The sequence below is a fragment of the Leucopleurus acutus genome (genome assembly GCF_964270905.1).
Source record: "Leucopleurus acutus genome assembly, chromosome: 1".
Lineage (NCBI taxonomy): Eukaryota > Metazoa > Chordata > Mammalia > Artiodactyla > Delphinidae > Leucopleurus > Leucopleurus acutus.
Genome location: NC_139142.1, coordinates 194,751,878 through 194,759,674, shown reverse-complemented (window position 1 = coordinate 194,759,674; position 7,797 = coordinate 194,751,878). Strand labels below are relative to the sequence as shown.

The 7,797-nt window shown below is 37.7% G+C and overlaps 1 pseudogene across 1 annotated transcript; it reads left to right on the top strand.

The window, feature by feature from the left end:
• The first annotated feature begins 4,990 nt into the window (after window positions 1-4,990).
• LOC309960915 (cilium assembly protein DZIP1-like) lies at window positions 4,991-7,161 on the top strand (annotated as a pseudogene). Its single transcript has one exon. The product of its transcript is annotated as a cilium assembly protein DZIP1-like (transcript).
• Window positions 7,162-7,797: the final 636 nt, after the last annotated feature.

Sequence of the window (7,797 nt, the reverse complement as noted above, 5' to 3'; positions counted from 1 at the left end):
TCACAAAGATAAAATCAGAAATAAATGAGAAAGAAATGAAGGAAATGATAGCAAAGATCAATAAAACTAAAAGCTGGTTCTTTGAGAAGACAAACAAAATTGATAAACCATTAGCCAGACTAATCAAGAAAAAAAGAAGACTCAAATCAATAGAATTAGAAATGAAAAAGAAGCAACAACTGACACTGTAGAAATACAAAGGATCCTGAGAGATTACTACAAGCAACTGTATACCAATAAAATGGACAACATGGAAGAAATGGACAAATTCTTAGAAAAGCACAACCTTCCGAGACTGAACCAGAAAGAAATAGAAAATATAAACAGACCAGTCACAAGCCCTGAAATTGAAATTGTGATTAAAAATCTTCCAACAAACGAAAGCCCAGGACCAGACAGCTTCACAGGTGAATTCTATCAAACATTTAGAGAAGTGCTAACACCCATCCTTCTCAACCTCTTCCAAAATATAGCAGAGTGAGGAGTACTCCCAAACTCAATCTATGAGGCCACCAGCACCCTGATACCAAAACCAGACAAAGATGTCACAGAGAAAGAATACTACAGGCCAATATCACTGATGAACATAGATGCAAAACTCCTCAACAAAATACTAGCAAACAGAATCCAGCAGCATATTAAAAGGATCATACACCATGATCAAGTGGGGTTTATCCCAGGAATGCAAGGATTCTTCAAAATATGCAAATCAATCAATGCGATACACCATATTTACAAACTGAAGGATAAAAATCATATGATCATCTCAATAGATGCAGAAAAAGCACTCGACAAAATTCAAAACCTATTTATGATTAAAAACCCTCCAGAAAGTAGGCATAGAGGGAACTTACCTCAACATAATAAAGCCCACATATGACAAACCCACAGCCAACATTGTCCTCAATGGTGAAAAACTGAAACCATTTCAACTAAGATCAGGAACAAGACAAGGTTGCCCACTCTCACCACTATTATTCAACATTGTTTTGGAAGTTTTAGCCCCAGCAATCAAATTAGAAAAAGAAATAAAAGGAATCCAAATTGGAAAAGGAGAAGTAAAACTCTCACTATTTGCAGATGACATGATAGTATACATATAGAATCCTCAAGATGCTACCAGGCAACTACTAGAGCTAATCAATGAATTTGGTAAAGTAGCAGGATACAAAATTAATGCACAGAAATCTCTGGCATTTCTATATACTAATGATGAAAAATCTGAAAGTGAAATTAAGGAAACACTCCCATTTACCATTGCAACAAAAAGAATAAAACACCTAGGATTAAAGCTGCCTAAGGAGACAAAAGACCTGTATGCAGAAAACTATAAGACACTGATGAAAGAAATTAAAGATGTTACAAACAGATGGAGAGACATACCATGTTCTTGGATTGGAAGAATCAACACTGTGAAAATGACTATACTACCCAATGCAATCTACAGATTCAGTGCAATCCCTATCAAACTACCAATGGCATTTTTCACAGAACTAGAACAAAAAATTTCACAATTTGTATGGAAACACAAAAGACTCTGAATAGCCAAAGCAACCTTGAGAAAGAAAAATGTAGCTGGAAGAATGAGGCTCCTGACTTCAGACTATACTACAAAGCTACAGTAATCAAGACAGTATGGTACTGGCACAAAAACAGAAAGATAGATCAATGGAGCAGGCTACAAAGTCCAGAGATAAACCCACGCACATATGGTCACCTTATTTTTGATAAAGGAGGCAAGAATACACAATGTAGAAATGACAGCCTGTTCAATAAGTGGTGCTGGGAAAACTGGACAGCTACATGTAAAAGAATGAAATTAGAACACTCCCTAATACCATACACAAAAATAAACTCAAAATGGATTAAAGACCTAAATGTTAAGGCCAGACACTATCAAACTCTTAGAGGAAAACATAGGCAGAACACTCTATGACAAAAATCACAGCAAGATCTTTTTTGACCTACCCTCCTAGAGAAATGGAAATAAAAACAAAAATAAACAAATGGAACCTAATGAAACTTAAAAGCTTTTGCACAGCAAAGAAAACCATAAACAAGATGAAAAGACAACCCTCAGAATGGGAGAGAATATTTGCAAATGAAGCAACTGACAAAGGGTTCATCTCCAAAATTGACAAGCAGCTCGTGCAGATAAACATCAAAAAAAAACAAACCACCTAATCCAAAAGTGGGCAGAAGACCTAAATAGACATTTCGCCAAAGAAGATACACAGATTGTCAAGAAACACATGAAAGTATGCTCAACATCACTAATCATTAGAGAAATGCAAATCAAAACTACAATGAGGTATCACCTCACACCGGTCAGAATGGCCATCATCAAAAAATATACAAACAGTAAATGCTGGAGAGGGTGTGGAGAAAAGGGAACCCTTTTGCACTGTTGGTGGGAATGTAAATGGATACAGCCCCTATGGAGAACAGTATGGAGGTGCCTTAAAAAACTAAAAATAGAACTACCATATGACCCAGCAATCCCACTACTGGGCATATACCCTGAGAAAACCATAATTCAAAGAGTCATGTACCACAACTTTCATTGCAACTCTATTTACAATAGCCAGTACATGGAAGCAACCTAAGTGTCCATCGACAGATGAAAGGATAAAGAAGATTTGGCACATATATACGATGGAATATTACTGAGTCACAAAAAGAAATGAAATTGATTTATTTGTAGTGAGGTGGATGGACCCAGTCTGTCATACGAGTGAAGTCAGAAAGAGAAAAACAAATACCGTCTGCTAACACATATATATGGAATCTAAAAAACAAAACCAGAGAAAACAAAATGGTCACAAAGAACCTAGAGGCAGGACAGGAATAAAGACGCAGACCTACTAGAGAATGGACTGAGGACATGGGGAGGGGAAGGGTAAGCTGGGACAAAGTGAGAGAGTGGCACGGACATATATACACTACCAAATGTAAAATAGATAGCTAGTGGGAAGCAGCCACATAGAACAGGGAGATCAGCTCAGTGCTTTGTGACCACCTACAGGGGTGGGATAGAGAGGGTGAGATGGAAGGAGACGCAAGAGTCAAGAGATATGGGGATATATGTATATGTACAGCTGATTCACTTTGTTGTAAAGAAGAAACTAACACACCATTGTAAAGCAATTATACTCCAATAAAGATGTTAAAAAAAAAGACAATACTCTTTCATAATAGATGAGAGAGAAGTCATTAACTAACCGCCCCCCCCCTCCAAAAAAAAAAAAAGAAAAAGAAAAAGCAGAGCAAGGTGAATACTAGATCACTCCACACAAGGTGAGTGCTAGATTACTACATATACAGCAAAGGCTGTGTGATCACGGGAGATGCTACTTAATTTCAAAAGTGTTTAAAGACATGTTCATGGAAGGCATAACACTGAATTTTCTGAGCTGAGTTTCAGGTCGGGATAGGCAATTCCATGTGGTCAGATGGTTTAAATAAATGCAAGTTAAAAAGTATGGCTATGCTCATGAAACAATGAATTCCATGTGACTGTGACACTGAGAACTGGTGTGAACATGGAAGAGAAGACTGGGGGTGAAGGAAAGGCATGTGCATGTGGACTGGTAATTGGTATCTACAATGTGCCAAGCATCATAATTTTCCTTCTAAGCCATGAAGAGATTGTAGAGATTTCTGAGTAGAGAAGACACATAATCAGATATTTATGTTTCAGAAAAGTTAATTACAGCAAAATGTAGGAAATATTGGAAGAAATAAAGATTGTATGGTGAACTTAGAAATAAATTTTTTTTTATTGAAGTATGGTTGATTTACAATAATGCTTTAGTTTCAGGTGTACAGCATAATGATTCAGTTTTGTTTTTCATTTTTTGCAGATTATATTCCATTATATGTTAGTATAAGATATTGGGTATAATTCCCTGTGCTATACAGTAAATCCTTATTGCTTATCTATTTTATGCATAGTAGTTTGTATCTGTTAATCCCATACTTCTAATTTGTCCCTCCCCCCTCATTCCTTTCCCCTTTGGTAATCATAAGTTTGTTTTCTATATCTGTGAGTCTGTTTCTGTTTTGTATATAAGTTCATTTGTATTATATTTTAGATTCCATATATAAGTGATGTCAAACAGTATTTGTTTTTCTCTGTATGACTTATTTCACTCAGCATAATATTCTCTAGGTCCATCCATGTTGCTGCAAATGGCAATATTTCATTCTTATTTATGGATGAGTAATGTTCCATTGTGTGTATATACACACACAATCTTCTTAAGACCATTGTCTGTTGGAGTGCACTTGGGTTGCTTCCATGTCTTCATTATTGTAAACAATGCTGCTATGAACACGGGTCCATGTATCTTTCGAAACTAGAGTTTTCATAGTTTCTGGATATATACCAAGGAGTGATATTGCTGGATCACATGGTAGCTCTATTTTTAGTTTTTTAAGGAACCACCATACTGTTTTCCATAGTGGCTGAACCAATTTACATTCCCACCAGCAGTGTAGGAGGCTTCCCTTTTCTCCACACCTTCCCCTGCATTTATTATTTGTAGACTTTTTGATGATAGCCATTCTGACTGGTGGAGGTGATACCTCATTGCTGCTCTGAACCATTTAGTACAGGCAATTTTTATTTATTTACTTAGAGCATATGCACTAGTTTTTCTTGAATATGTTTAGTTATAATATCTGTCAAGCAGTTTTTGAATGAGCATGTAGAAGTCTGCATTCCCACAACTAGTATATGAGAGTTTGGTTGCTCCATATTCTTGACAACACATAGTTTTGTCCATCTTTCTAATTTTAGCCATTCTAATGGATAGTCACGTCTCAGTGTGGTTTTAATTTTAATTTTCCTTTACATTACATTAATTTTCTTATAGTTTACATGTTATTATCCATCATTTAACTTTCAATCTATATATGTTCTTAAGTGAGTCTCTTATAAAAAGTATAAGAGACTTATACTCGACTTACACTGACAGGAGTTCTCACCTCGCAGCTGCACAACCTGGAGGAGTGGCTGCGCCTGGGCCTGGCCTAGTGCGAGCAGAGCAAGAAACTCCTCACCAAGCAGGCCAGTGAGATCAAGTTACTCAAGGAAGAGTGTAAATGCAGGAAAAAGTTGATTTCCACCCAGCAGCTGATGACTGAGGCCAAAGCCAGGTATTACCAGTGCCGTTTTCGTGACAAGGTCTTTATGAACCAAGCTTTTCTACAAAGTCATATTCAGTGCTGCCACCCTGAAGATTCCCATCTTGCAGAGTATAAGACAAGGGTACATACAGACTGACAAGCTCCAGAATGAGACCGCCATGTTGAAGGAGCTCACCAAGTGTCAGCTAGAGGCTGCACAGCATGGCCATGCAGTCAGATTCTCTAAGGAATATGAAATGTAGAAAACAAAAGAGGAAGAATTTCTGAAGTTATTTGATAGATGGAAAGAAGAAAAGGAGAAACTAGTGGATGAAATGGAAAAAGTCAAGGAAATGTTTATGATGGAGTTTAAAGAACTGACTTCTAAGAATTCAGCATTAGAATAGCAATTGTCAGAAGTCCAGAAGTCCAACATGCAGATCAAGTCAGGCATAGGCACGTTAAAAGATGCAAATGAGTTTAAAGAAGAACGTCCTCAGCAACCCCAGGATTTCCAAAATGTGATGCAACTTCTTGATAGTCAGGAAAGCAAGTGGACAGCTTGAGTTCAGGCTCTTCATCAAGAACACAAGAAAGAGAAAAGCCAGCTCCTGTTACATATAGAGAAACTTCGAAGCCTAATGATAGATGATCTAAATGCAAGTAATGTATTCTACAAGAAAAGGATAGAAGAGCTAGGGCAGAGGCTCCAGGAGCAGAAAGAGCTGATCATCACTCAGAGACAAAAGATTAAAGAGTTTACCAGTAAACCATTAAACAGTGTCAGTGAAGCCAGAGGGAATCCTTTAACCTGGCAAACTTTTGAATCTAAGCCAACTACCCCAACTGTACCTATGAATACCACAGCACCACAGACTTTGGATGCTAAGTCAAGTCTAACAATGGCACATGAACAGGCATTCTCATTGCACATACTGGAACGAATAGAAGAACTTTCAGAAGAAGAAAAAGGAAAGGAAAATGAACAGAAATTAAATAACAAGATACATTTAAGGAAAACTGAAGAATAACCCTTCCCTCGCTAAGGAAATAAGAACAGTCTTGGAGGAGAGTTTGGTGGAGTTACTGGAAACCTTGGGGATTAATGCAGATATATGTGGTTTTCCAAGTGACCACTTGAATAGAGTGCTAAGAACCATAGTATCAGCAAGACATGAGCGGGAATGACAAGTACCTAACATTCAGCAAATTCGTGAATTCCTTGAACGTCAAGTCACCCGTAAAATTGACGAGAGAACACTACTGTCCACAGACAGGTACAGTGCTTCTCAAGTGGACACCCTTTCACCTGGAGAAATACCCAAAGCAATACATCTTCCTCCCAAAAGCAGACAGTTGGTTAGACAAAGACCTGTTTTTACTGATAGGACATCTGTTCCAAAAGTTAAGAAAAATATCACAGAAGATCATTTTCCCATAAAGTCTTCAACTACTGCGACCCCTCCCTTCAGTTCAGAGGAAGAGCTGGACGATGAGGACCTCATCCAGGCCTATGCCTCACCAGACTTACTTCCTGTGCTGTCATCTAAAAGCAACAAGAGTAGCTTTGGAAGGAGCACTGTCAAAAGTGACACTGACTGGACTGAGGGAGGTGAACTTAAGGACTCTGATATTTCTCCCAAGCCCACAGGAACCTCCATTAAAACATTAACTGGAAAAGTTGAAAAGACAGTTTCAAATCACAGAAATGTGAATAAGCCAGTTGGTGGGCTTAATGTTGCAGAGGCGTTCATCAAAAAAGAACAAAAAGATCTAAAGTGTGCAGATGTGGACGATGATGACTGGGACATATCATCCTTAGAGGAAGAGAAATCTTTGGGGAGAAGAATTGGAAGAGAACAGAAGGAACCTCCACCTGTGAAGAATGAGTCAAATTCTACTTAAGTGCCAAGTGCCTGGGGTGCAACTAACCTGAAAGGGCCAAAGGGAGAAGGACCTCAGGATGAATCCAGCACACTGAAAAGCAGCTTAGTAACCAAGACTGATTGGAGTGACTCTTCAGATGTGTAACTGTCACCCCACGCATCAGGAGGCCCTTCCAGACGCCAGCAGTATTGCAGTAGCGCAGTATTTCAGTACTGCCTACACGACTCTAATGCTCCTGCTTGGCAGTATCTCCTACAATAACAAGGAAGCTGACTCTCAAAGAACAAGAGTCCCTTTTGTGGCACCTAATGCAGTTATTAAAAAACAAATTGTCAACAGTATTTTGAAGGATATAAAGGTGTTTAAGACTGCTGCTGCTTAAAAATAATGTGTCACTGAAGTCATAAAAAGCTTTTCTTCAGAACGGTACTCTAGTGTTTAAGTGTATTTTTTTCAACTAATTTTTAAGTGAATATTTTTTAAAACTTATAGCAGGTTTTGGTTTGAATTAAAACCTTTTCTTATATCTTTCTTATGTATGTTGTCACGTTGGAAGTGTTTTATTATAAAGTTCTGTTAGTATCCTTAAAATTGAATTAGTGGAATCAGTGAAATCTTAAGAGTAGATTGCTTATTTTTCATATAGAAGTAAGTTTAGAGTTATAAAAATATAGCTAGGCCCATGTTAGATAACTACATTTTCCAGAAGTACTTTTACCATATGCAGCTTTGAGCCATTGTAAGCATGCTGTTTTATTTTAGAACTTTAAAAACTTTCTG